Source organism: Alligator mississippiensis, chromosome 15 (genome assembly GCF_030867095.1).
Source record: "Alligator mississippiensis isolate rAllMis1 chromosome 15, rAllMis1, whole genome shotgun sequence".
Lineage (NCBI taxonomy): Eukaryota > Metazoa > Chordata > Crocodylia > Alligatoridae > Alligator > Alligator mississippiensis.
The window spans coordinates 10,105,576-10,117,671 of NC_081838.1; the positions used below are offsets into that span (position 1 = coordinate 10,105,576).

The 12,096-nt window shown below is 47.9% G+C and overlaps 1 non-coding gene across 1 annotated transcript; it reads right to left on the bottom strand.

Moving 5' to 3' along the window:
- Positions 1-8,173: 8,173 nt before the first annotated feature.
- On the bottom strand, positions 8,174-8,246 carry TRNAT-CGU (transfer RNA threonine (anticodon CGU)). The gene has a single exon. It is a non-coding gene; the product is annotated as a tRNA-Thr (tRNA).
- Between the last annotated feature and the right edge of the window lie 3,850 nt (positions 8,247-12,096).

Genomic DNA, 12,096 nt, shown 5'->3' on the forward strand with positions numbered 1-12,096 from the left:
AAGCTGCACGCTTTCTGCATATTTGGACTGAGCTGTATACTGATCCAAGCCCTCTCCTCCCCAGTCCCATCCAGACTGGGACACTGGCATCCCCTAATCCGACCACCTCCCCATCCAGGCCCCCAGATACCCCACTTCTACCACCTGACCCCTCCAACCTGTACTTTTTCTAGTACCCCTCTCACAGCTGCACATTTGCCCCCGTTTTACCAACCCCCTCCCTGTAGCCAGGCTTTTTGCCCCCAACATCGGGCACTCTCGTCTCCCAGCTGAGACTCCGTTTACACCTAAGATTTGGGTTACACACGGAGCTCTATATACAAAAGCAATCGAGTATCCAACCCCCTGGCAAGCTGTGATTTGTGTAGGAAGGAGCCGGGGCCAAACCCCAGCACACATATATATAAAATCCCTGGGGTACCAATCTGAGTAGAAATTGGTATTTTCTGATTTTCACCAAAATCCCCAGGGGTCTGACCATTGAACCCTAGAGCATTCGCTGAAATTTTGGAATTTGTTGGATGCAGTATTCAGAACTTGTCATGTTATACCCAGCCAAACACAGAAAAATATCATTAAACTGAGTGTAAAGCCTTGAATGAGTGTAGATAAACCACTCATTAAATTAAATATCCATTTTTATCCTAAAGTTAAAAAAAACAAAAGCCTGAAATGTCATGTTTGAGGTAAAATATTTCACCCGACCAATTATTTGCGTCGTTTTAATGGGTAGCTCCCGAGCAGACCCTGAATCAACTGAATACAATTCCCCCGGTTTCTGGGAGCATCTACACATGCTATTAATACTCAAGAAGGTTACTACACATTAAAATGAGGCACCATGAACTACGCCTGGGAAGGCGTCTACATGTGCACCCACTTGGGAGCAAATTTGCTCTCAACAGGTGTGCCCCCACAAGCAGGAACATGCATTTCCCTGGGGACAAGTAACAGCAGCACAAATTTGTGCCACTGCTAGTTGTCCCCAGGAACGGCTCTGCATGCGCCAGGTCTGGCACATGGCAAATTGCCCAGGGTGGGGTAGGGTGGGCCCCTTACCTGGGATCCTGGGGGCCTCTCAGGGCTGCAACAGTGGTGATCCAGGTGGGCAGAGCTTGGCCAGCAGCTGATGCGTGTCTCTGGCCAGCCAGGCTCTGGTTTCAGGTGGCGCACACTGCAGCCACGTGCACCATCTCTGGTGTAAAAAAACCCCCACCATGCTGCAAATTAGCAGCACAGCAAATGCATGCATGTACAGTTTGCAGTGCACAGATGGGTTTGCAGCACCACAAACCGCACATGCAGGCTCATAGCGACACACCCAATGGGAGTAGTTGAGACCAGGGATGCTCCTGCCCCTCTGCCTTCTTTGCCTTGAAGCAGCCAGGGGTGCAGGGGGCATGGGGCTGCTCCCGATCCCTGCATGGTGCAGGCAGAGCTGTCCCATGGGGATTGGGTTCGGTTCCTGCCCAGTGGAGACACTGCCTGGCAGCCATGTGGACCCTCATAATCTCCACTTGGCTGCCAGATAGCATCCCTGCCGGGGTTGCCTATGCCAGCCATGTGGGGATCGGGTCCCAACCCAGTCCCCACATGGCTGGGATGGAGCAGAACCAGCTGGCAGGACAGCTCTTTACACAGTGGGTCAAGACAATCTGGGCTGACAGATCAAATTGCTCCTGGTCAGCATCTACACACGTACTATTGTGGAGTAGCTAATGCACAGTCAATCTACTACTTGCACTTGCAGGCAGTAGAAAACGGAGAATTAGCCTCATTAACTGCACAGTAGCTACTGCATGTGGTTACACGGTGCCTCCTTACTGCACGCTAGATTAGTCTACCATGTAGTAAAGCATCGCGTGTAGACATGATGTCTGAGAAGAATCAGTTGGCTCCGATTCCCCTCTTTCAGACGTTTTCCTGAGCCAGTCATTAATGCTGATTTCGGTTTCGCTACTGAGAAATCAGATTCAGGTCATATCTGACTGTAACGTCCCTGTTATGGTTTATCAGCACAAAAATCACGAAAGGCGTATTTCACTGATGAAGTAGATTGTTGCCTAGGAAAGCACATGCCTTTCTGACCCAGTCAGTCTACCAGCTGCTGCCCTGCCTTTCCTTCCAGTCTCGTTGGGGTTTCGGTGACATTCGTGGAATTGCTGCTACGCATATCCACCAGTGCAATGAACAGGTAACGGGATTTGTCCTGCATTTGGGAACAATATACCTCATCATTGGTACTGAGCATTATGGCTCGGTTCATTTTTGGCATAGAATATTGGAAAATATTTATCTAGTGTCTTTTTTTTTCCCCCTCCATCGCCAAAATAAAACCATAAAGCAATGTCTAAAAACAAGTAACAGACACCAACTATTAGGCAGTTACATTAGTGCTTCCTGTTAGTAGAAGCAGTCAGTTTTTGGCCTAATGCCTTAGAAGGCATATTAAGCGTACCATTACACTAGTGTCATTTAAAACCTCTCTGTGTTATTGCTTAATTAACAAACTCGGAGCTGATATTATCTGGAGCAAAGCTGATAAGGCAAGTGGGCCTTACTTTGAAATGGGTAGGAGCGGTGAAGGCTGTCGTTCCATCGTTTGAACTCAAAGGCTGAGCTCACTAGGGGTTGATCCTGCCCCCATCTCGTGGAAGGGAGATCTGCTCCTTTCAAGGGCTCTCAGATCCTAATGGGAACGTAGCTCAGAAGGAATCACAGCGGATGTGGATGCTGATCTACCAAAACAAGATCACCCCAACCTAAAGCAATTCTAGGTCCTCATGGAGCTGTTGAGTGCTTGGCAAAGGATCTTTGTCCATCACACAAAGTCCACATCCTGTTTTAGACCGGAGGGCACCAGCAGACAGGCCCGCCGTGCCTGGGAAACTAAAAGTTTTCGGACCTTTCTGGTAAAGGCGATCTGGTCGGAGGAATCTGCAGCTATGCCAGGGTCCGTATTATGAACCACAGGGGCTCCCAACTTGGACTTAGCAGAAACTTTCCATCAAAATGTGTTTTGCCAGGGACATGGTGTTTTTTGATTAGAAGTTTTGTACGACGCACCTGCTGTCCTCGAAATACATTTGATTTTTCATCGGAAATTCAACAACTCCATTGCAAAAAATATAGCCAACACGTTTTTGCTTTTCAGCCAAAACATGCCAAAAAAACCCCCCCCATAAAAATTTGGGATCTTGGTTTTCTCTCACACAGTTATAATTTCTTTGGTGATTGTTTTCTGCGATAAGGAAGTGTTTTCTGACTAGCTTTAATATAAGGGGCAAGCTCAGGAAAGCCAAGAACCTCACTTTTTCATTAAGGGTAGACCTGAAAAAGGGTCTTATCCACCGTGCCCCACTCCGTGCTGATTATTAGTGAGCCCACACGTTTGGTTTTGACCTGGTGTGTGTACCCACTTCCACCCAGAATAACTCCAGCAGTGGGACTAGAAACAGGCTCCTAATTCTTCCATGCTGGAAGCTAACAGCAGCCAGCTCATGCTTTCTCAGAAGCGACACCCACATCCATTTCAGCGAGCTAAAGCCGGTGAAGAATACCAGAATGCCACCTACTCTCTCTGCAGTTAAGACAAATACCCTATACTTAAGGTTATTTAGGGAGCAAAGGAATTTTCATGCCAATGGAAAACGCTGGTTTAAAAAAAGAAGGGTTTGTGTCATTACAGACCATCTGCCTAGCAGAGGTGACTAATAGCTCCTTACACCATGAAAATTTATATATAACAAAGCATGGGTAGAAAGTGCAAAAAGGCAACTGAGTTTATTTGACACCCTTAGAGCCGTGATTCACGAGCGCATGTAAGCTTGTGCCTGACTGTGCACACACGGGCAGACCTGTTGAATTCAATGCAGCGATTCACTGGCATCAGGAAAACCTTATGCCTCTCTGCCTGAGTTAGTCTATAAGGTTCCACCCTACCCTGCCTTCTGCCTGACGTCAGACTAAATACCTTGCTTTACACATGCTTGATAATTTAGGCACAGGCCTAAGTGGCTGGGCAAAACGGAAAAGGATGCATTGTGCCATTTATACAGCTGCCAAAAATGCAACTGATTGCACGGCACCATCTCAGCAATGTAATACAGCACCCCACACAACCACATACCAGTGTCATGTGTAAGGAGTGACAAATATTTCCTCTGCTCATTATTCTCACCATGTAGATGTATTGTCTGCTATTACTTAGTGCAAAAGCATTGTGGACCAACAGTACGTTAAAATGTGTTTCGTTCCTGAGAAAACCCATCTGTGCTTTATATTTTGAAATTTAATTTGCTGCACTTACTCTAAAAGCAGAGAAGATCTGGCCCTTTCCTCCTGGCAAAGCTCATCAGCCTGATGCCAGCTACAACTTTATAACAAGCACATTTATGGCCACTCTTGCCGTGGCTGGCTTTCTGATATGCCGCTTCCAGTAACTCAGCACTCTGTGAAACAATATTCTCTCTTCAAAGATGCTGTTCTGCATAGCCTTGAAAACACCAGATGATTTCATCGCATTATTATCTGGAGTAGCCAAGAGAACACATTTCTAGCTGCAGGGAAAAAAAATAATAAAATAAAAGCATGCATATGTATACACACACATACAGGGTCTTCATAGAGTCCTTGTGCACATATGTATATATGTATCACGGTTGTTTCTGCTGGACCTGGATATGAAGTGAAAAAGAAGGGGGAGAACATTATGGGGAAATGCAAAGGGTCTAGCAGACCCCTATTACCTGGAACACCCCCCGGTTTGCAACAGAGTAAAAGGCCCAATTCTGGTGAGAACAAAGAGCTATTACATGGAAGTCAGTAGAGCTGCACCGACACAAAGAAAAGAATCAAGCCCAACATCATGACCATAAATGAAGAAGCTGCTGGTGTTTGCTTGGAAGACGCGCCTGTGATGGATGATTCACACATGCAAAAATGAAACGCTCATTAATTTTCCCTGCTGAAGGCCTGCATATTTTGATCTATTGCAATTATAATTTGCCATTTCTGTGCATCTCTCTGGCACTCCCACCCTAGATCATCTGCAGCATCTGCTGTCATACTGAACCTTTGCTGCGTTCCCGTTGGATACTGGATGACAAAGCCTTCATGGCGCGTCTGATCTGGAGGAGAGGTTAGAGACTTTGCATCCAATGGACGTCTAATTTAATTAGGGCCAGTGATATTGTCAGCAGAGAAGCCTTGTTCAGTGCGAGTCCTTACTTCCTTTCTGTTTTAAGTTACAAGGGTAATTAAGAAAGAGGTCATCAGAAAGCACAGATGTTTGTCATCATTGTCCCATGACGGAACATAGCTAAGGTGAAGTAATAAGCTCATGCTTTCCCTTTATTACATTTCTGGGAGCAGAACAGATGTTATTTTATCTTTCCTAACACAGGCAAATACTGGAGATTGGACCCAATCTGGATCTCACTGATAAGGAGATTTTTGCCAATGATTTCAGTCAGTCCTAAACGCAAAGTCATAGATTGTAAGGGGCTGGAAGGGATCTCGCAGATCATCAGGTCCAGCCCCCTCGCCTGCTCTAGGTGGGAAGACACCTGGGATCGAGTGACCCCAGTGAGGTGACTCCTCTGAAAACCTCCAGGGGAGGTGACTGCACCACCTCTGGAGGGAGTTTACTCCACACAGTCTGAACACCCTGACTATGAAGGAGATTTTCCTGGTATTAAGCCTGAAGCGGTCTTCCAGGAGTTTATATCCATTGGTCCTGGTCTTCCCCTGGTGAACAGTTGCTCACCGAGCTCCTGATGCACTCCTCCGATATAGCGATAAGCCGCTGTCAAGTCCCCTCTCAACCTTCTCTTCTTTAGGCTAAAGAGGCCCAGGTCCCTCAGTCTTTCCTCATATGGCTTGCCTTGCAAGTCCTTGATCATACGGGTGGCTTTTCCCTGGACTCTCTCAAGTCTTCCCACGTCCTTATTGAAGCGCGGCATCCAGAACTGGATGCAGTACTCCAGCTGCGGTCTCACCGGTGCTGAGTACAGCGGGAGTATCACTTCCTTAGTTTAACACGAGATGCATCAGTTGATGCATGCCAGTGTGTTATTGGCCCTGCTGACCACCGCATGGCACTGACAGCTCATGTTCATGCGGTGGTCAATCATTACCACTAGGTCCCTTTCAGCCACAGTGCAAGTCAGGCTCTCACCTCCAAGCCTGTATGTATGCTGAAGGTTGTTTGCACCTAGATGAAGCACCTTACACTTGCAAGTGTTAAACTTCATCTGGTTCTGGTCTGCCCAACTCTCTAGCCTGTTCAAGTCCGCCTGTATCAGCAACCTATCTTCTGGCGTGGCCACACTGCCCCATAACTTGGTGACAACTGCGAACTTGGCCAGCGAGCTTTTCACTCCCCCATCCAAATTATTGATAAAGATGTTGAAAAGCACTGGTCCAAACACGGACCCCTGTGGGATACCACTAGCCACTTCACACCAGGACGACACGGATCCATTCTTGAGAACTCTCTGGGTCCTACTGTCACGGGATGGGGTCCCTAAGGATAGCCGTGATCTCCCAAGGCCCCTCGACCGTGCCAATTTGGCCCAATGGGCACCCTCAGTTAGCGCCCGCCGCGTCTTTGATGGAAATATTAAAATAGGGCAGCTGCCTTTAAGTCCTCTTGGACACGGTTTGATGGACCCTCTGAACCCTGTGGGTTCCCAGACCCCTTGTGGGTCCTGTTTCACAATGGGTGTTTCAGAGGCACCCTAGCCTTATGGGCTATGCGTGGCTCCAACCGCCCCTTTACCACACCCCAAGCCTTGCAGATGGCATTGACGTTGTCCAGTCTGGGCCTCACTATGGTTTGGCTCCCTTGTCCTGCCTGGGCTTCTTCACAGCCCTGTCTTTGCACCCTCTCTGGCGCTGGGGTCTGTAAACCCCAAATGCCATGCCCTCTCTGGTGCTGGGGTCCCCACTCTGCAGTGGGCCCCCAACAAGGCTTCCTCCTTCCCCAAATAGCCTCACCCAAACCACCGGTCTTATACAACTACAACCCAACATAAGCCCCTGGCCTATAACATAACACCAACTGCATAAACTGGAAGCAGAACTTAGTCAGGCCTCTTCCCTTCACTTACTCTACAAGGGCTCCTTCCCCCTTGGCCGCCGGTGGAGAACTGCCCTCCCTAGGTCCAGCCTGGGGTTTATATGGGCCCAGGGCCCTCCCCTTCTGGTCATCTGACCGTGTGCAGGTGCAAGCTAATTTGCCCTCTGGCTTGTTGCCCTTGTAACCTGCACCTGGGCTTCTCTCTCTCTTTGGGCCCTCTCCCAGGCAGTCTCTGCTCTTCTAGGAGCAGGTAAGGTGCCCTGCGACACCTACCCAGTAGCCAGTTTCCCACCCACTGAACCATCGAGCAGCTGAGCCGACAATCTTCCAGTTTTCCCACAAGGATATCATGGGATACTAGATGAAAAGCCTTTTGGAAGTCTAGGTATATAACGTCTACCTTTTCTCTCATGTCCAGGTGGCGAGAGCCCCGGTCGTAGAAGAAGCATAAAGAAACAGGGCTGGAGGGGACCTCAAGAGATCATCTAATGCAATCCCCAGCTTGAGGTAGGATCACCCCTATCCAAATCATCCCATACAAATCTATTATCTAACCTCTTAAGTCATTACACGAAAGTCAAACAACTTTCACTTGCTGCTCTCAATGCATACTGTACTCTGGCACTGCAGGATAGGATTTCCCAGAGGGGCCAATATTAGCTTTAATCTGCTCCAACTGAAATCAGACACTGAATTAAAAAAGAGCAGAGTTGGACCACGGCTTAATGCTTTCAAAAAATCCCTCCCAAAATCTGTAATTGCAGCCTACGGATCTTGTCCTGACCAACAGGGAAGACCTGGTGGAAGATGTGGAGGTGATGGGTAACTTAGAGTCATAGACACTAGGGCTGGAAGCATGCCCTGGGGACTAGGAGGGGTCATGGTGAGCTCCCGTAGGCGGTGGCAGCAAGCTGGGTGCTCCTGCAGGCAGGCGCAGCACTGTCGACAGCACGGAGGATGGCAAGCAGTGACCGCCTGCAGTGTTGGCAGCACCTTTTCGCAGGGGGTGCACTGCCACGCTCCCCTACACGTCACCAATGGCTGGAAGAGACCTCAAAAGATCATCAAATCCAGCCCCAAAGGAAGAAGGCAAGGCTCCAGTGAGGTTTGAACTCACGACCCCTGATTTACGAGACCAGTGCTCTAACCACTGAGCTATGGAGCCACATTTTTCACTTGAGAGGAAGCAATCATGATATGATAAAATACCAGCTCCTGAGACAGGGAAATGATGAGGTCAGCAGAATTAAGACGCCAGACTTTGAAAAGGCAGATGTCATCTCTGTCTCCAGGAGTTAATAAGCATGATGTCATGGGAGCATAGATTGAGGCTAAAGGCACCCAGGAGGACTGGCAGCTTCTAAGGACACAGCATTGGAAGCCTAACAAGAAACTGTCCCAATATGATGGAAGCACAAGAAGATGGGCAAGAGGCCAATGTGGCTTCTAAAATGCCTCAAATGCAAAAGGAAAGCAGACGGGCAATGGAAGAAGGGGCAGGTCACCGAGGAACCGTACCAGGAAATCGCAAGAACCTGCAGGGACAAAATCAGCAAGACAAAGATAAAGAATGAATTGCATCTGGCAAAGGAGGTTAAGGAGAAGAACGAGAGATTATAGAAATACATTGGCCAGAAACAAAGGGCCAAGGAAGCTGTGGGTGCACTGTGAACAAGCCAGTGGGAACTCCTAACTGAAGATGCAAAGGAGGCAGAGGTGTTGAACAGCTACTTTGCCTCAGTCTTCAGGCAAAAATTAAGCTGTCAGACATCTAATAGGGATTATTTGAATAAGGAAGGGGGAAAGACGAGGGAGGAAATAACAAGAGAGACATACAGGGCTTGTCTACATGTGACCTTTTTAAGCAGGGTTAGCCTAAAATTGTCATTTTTAGGGCACATTAAGGGTGCATGTCCACATGTGCACACCCTTAATGTGGCTTAAAAATAGCAATTTTAGGCTAATCCCACCTAAACTGGATACCTGCTTAAAGCAAGTACTGAATTTAAGCTGGCATAGCTAAATTGCATTAGCCCACGTGTAGACAATGCGCATTTATTTATGTGGTGCGTCTCAATGGACTCACGCTGCATTAATGCTCATTAGCGTGGCTACATGTGCACTAACACAAATTAGCTATGCCAGCCTAAATTTAATGCACCTTAATGCACATTAGCACGCCTGTGTGTAGACGTGTGCCTAAATCACCTTAATGTGCCTTACACAAAGGTGCATTAAGTTTAGGTGCACGTGTAGATGTGCCTTCAGGGAGCTTTTCATAGACTCGCAAAAAAATGAGGGTGGGAAGGGACCTCAGGAGTTCACATCTAGTCCAACCCCTGCTCAAGGTGGATCATCCCCAACTAGATCATCCCAGCCAAAGCTTTGTCTGGCCAGGTTTTAAAAACCTCCAAGGATGGAGATTTTGTTGGGTCTGAATGAATTCATCAGCAGGACTGGATGAAGTTCATCCTAGGGTCCTGAAGGAACTGGCAGAGGACATCTTGGAGCCCTTGGCAATGATCTTCATGCAGTTGTGGGAGATAAGCCAGGTACCAGAGGACTGGAAAAGGGCCAATATAGTGCCTCTCTTTAAAAAAGGCAAAGACAACCAACCACTTAGCCTCATGTCAGACATGGAAAGTCACTGAAACATATCCTAAGGAAGCCCATTGGCAAGCATCTGGAGGATGAAAGGCTGATTGCAAGCAGCCAGCATGGATTTATGGAAAACAAATCATGTCAAACAAACTTGATCTCCTCCGACAAAGTAACTGCTTGGGTGGATGAAGGGAATGCTATGGATATGGTGCATCTTTTGACAATGTCCCGTACAACCTTTTCATAAACAAATTGGAGAAATGTGGGCTGAATAAAACTACTATTCGGTGGATAGATAACTAGCTCAATAGCCAAAAGCAAAGGATAATTATTAATGAGCCCATGTCTGAAAGGCAGGAGGTTTTCACTGGAGTCCCACAGGGGTCTGTCCTGGGCTCAGTGCTGCTCAAAGTGTTTATTAATGCTTTGGATGCTAGCATAGAAAACTTCTTGAGCAAGTTTGCCGATGACAGGAAACTGGGAAGGACTGAGAACACGTTGGAGGATGCGAGCTCAATTCGAAAGCATCTCAACAGATTGGAAAGCTGGGCTAGAGCTAATAGGATGAAGTTCAATGCAGACAAATGCAAGGTGCTGCACCCCAGGAGGAATGATCAAAAACACAAATATAAAATGGGAGACACCAGGCTGGATGGCAGCACTATGGAAAAGGACTTGGGAGTCTTGGTACATCACAGGCTCAGTAGGAGTGCAGTGTGATGCACTGCACAAAAGGTGAATGAAGTTTGGAGATGCATCCACAGAAGCATTAGGTGCAAGACATGGGAGGTGCCTGTCTACTCAGTGCTGGCTAGGCCTCACCTAAAGCACTATGTGAAGCTCTGGGCCTTCCTTTTACAAAGGTTCTGGAAAAATTAGAGAGGGTCCAGAGACAGGCAACAAAGATGATAAAGGGCTTGGAAAGCAAGTCATACGAAGAGAGGATGAAGGAGGTAGGCACATTCAGCTTACAGAAAAGGTGCTTAAGAGGGGGCATGATGGCAGCCTTCAAATACTTGAAGGGCTGCTATAAAGAAGAAGGAAAACACCTTTGCCCTTTTGCAGGACCAATGGCTTGAAGTTGCACCAAAGTAAGTTGAGACTGGCTATTTGGGAAACACTTCCACACTGTTAGAGCAGCAAGAGAGGGGAATAGACATCTTGGGAAGATGTGGACTCTCCATCGCTGGAGGTGTTCAGGAAGGGGTTAGACCATCACTGGTCAGGGATGATCTAGGCATTGCTATGTCTATGTTCGCCCATGGGTATTTCCCATGCTCCTGGGATTTGCTAATTGCCTCCCCACCCCCTGCCCTGTGCCCCCTTTCTGCTTCATAGACTTCATAGATTGCATAGACATCAAGGCTGGAAGGGACCTCGGGAGATCATCGAATTCAGCCCCCTGCACCAAAGGGCAGGAAGTCAGCTAGGGTCAAGGATCCCAGCAAGGTAAGTGTCCAAACGCTTCTTAAAGGAGTCCAGAGTAGGTGCCTGCACCACCTCTGAAGGGAGTCTGTTCCAGGCCTTGGGGGCTCGGACAGTAAAGAAGCTTTTCCTTATGTCCAGCCTAAAACGGTCTTGGAGGAGTTTGTGACCATTGGTCCTTGTCATCCCTTGGTGAACAGACATTCCCCCAGAACCTGCTACACACCCCTGATGTACTTATAGGTGGCCACCAGATCACCCCTGAGCCTGCACTTTTCCAGGCGGAAGAGTTGCATGGCTCCATGTGTCAGGGTATTTTTAAGCCATGCTCAGGGTCATTGGACATTGGCTACAGCCAAGGCTGGGGATTTTAACTGAGCTGTGCCAATGCTTCTGCTGGAACCAATGGCCAGAGGGTCTTTTCCCTCCACTCAGTGTCAGATGATCACCATATCTGAGGTCAGGAAGGAATTTTACTCCATAGTCAGCTTGATAGCAACTGGGGCGGTTGCCTTACTCTGTAGCAGGCCCTTTCCCCAGGACCTCTTGAGCATACCTTGACAACATTTCAGAGTAGCAGGACAGTGGCTGCTGTGGTTCCCCTGCTTCACCTCTGGCAGGTTGGGCATTAGGTCTGTATTGTGTCAAAGTTGATAGGAGTTATATGTGGAGTTTAGATTATGGTTTGTAAACTTCCTTTTCCCTGCAGCACTGATGGATGCTCTGGTCAGCCATATCTAGACAGCGCATGTGTTAAGCAGAAGTTCTGGAAAAGAGCCATTCCTTCCTTGTAGGGTTTGTGGGCCTAACAGAAGTGGGCATGTGGTGAAATGACGGTGAGCGTGGGATCTCCAGAACCGACTAGGGGACTTTGATGCATTCAAGTGGCTAAACCCGCCTGCCTCAAATTCTCCATTTTCCACCTGGCAGTATTGTTTAGTGGATCTGACACTGCCGTGGGAATTAGGAGACCGCAGTTATATTCTGTC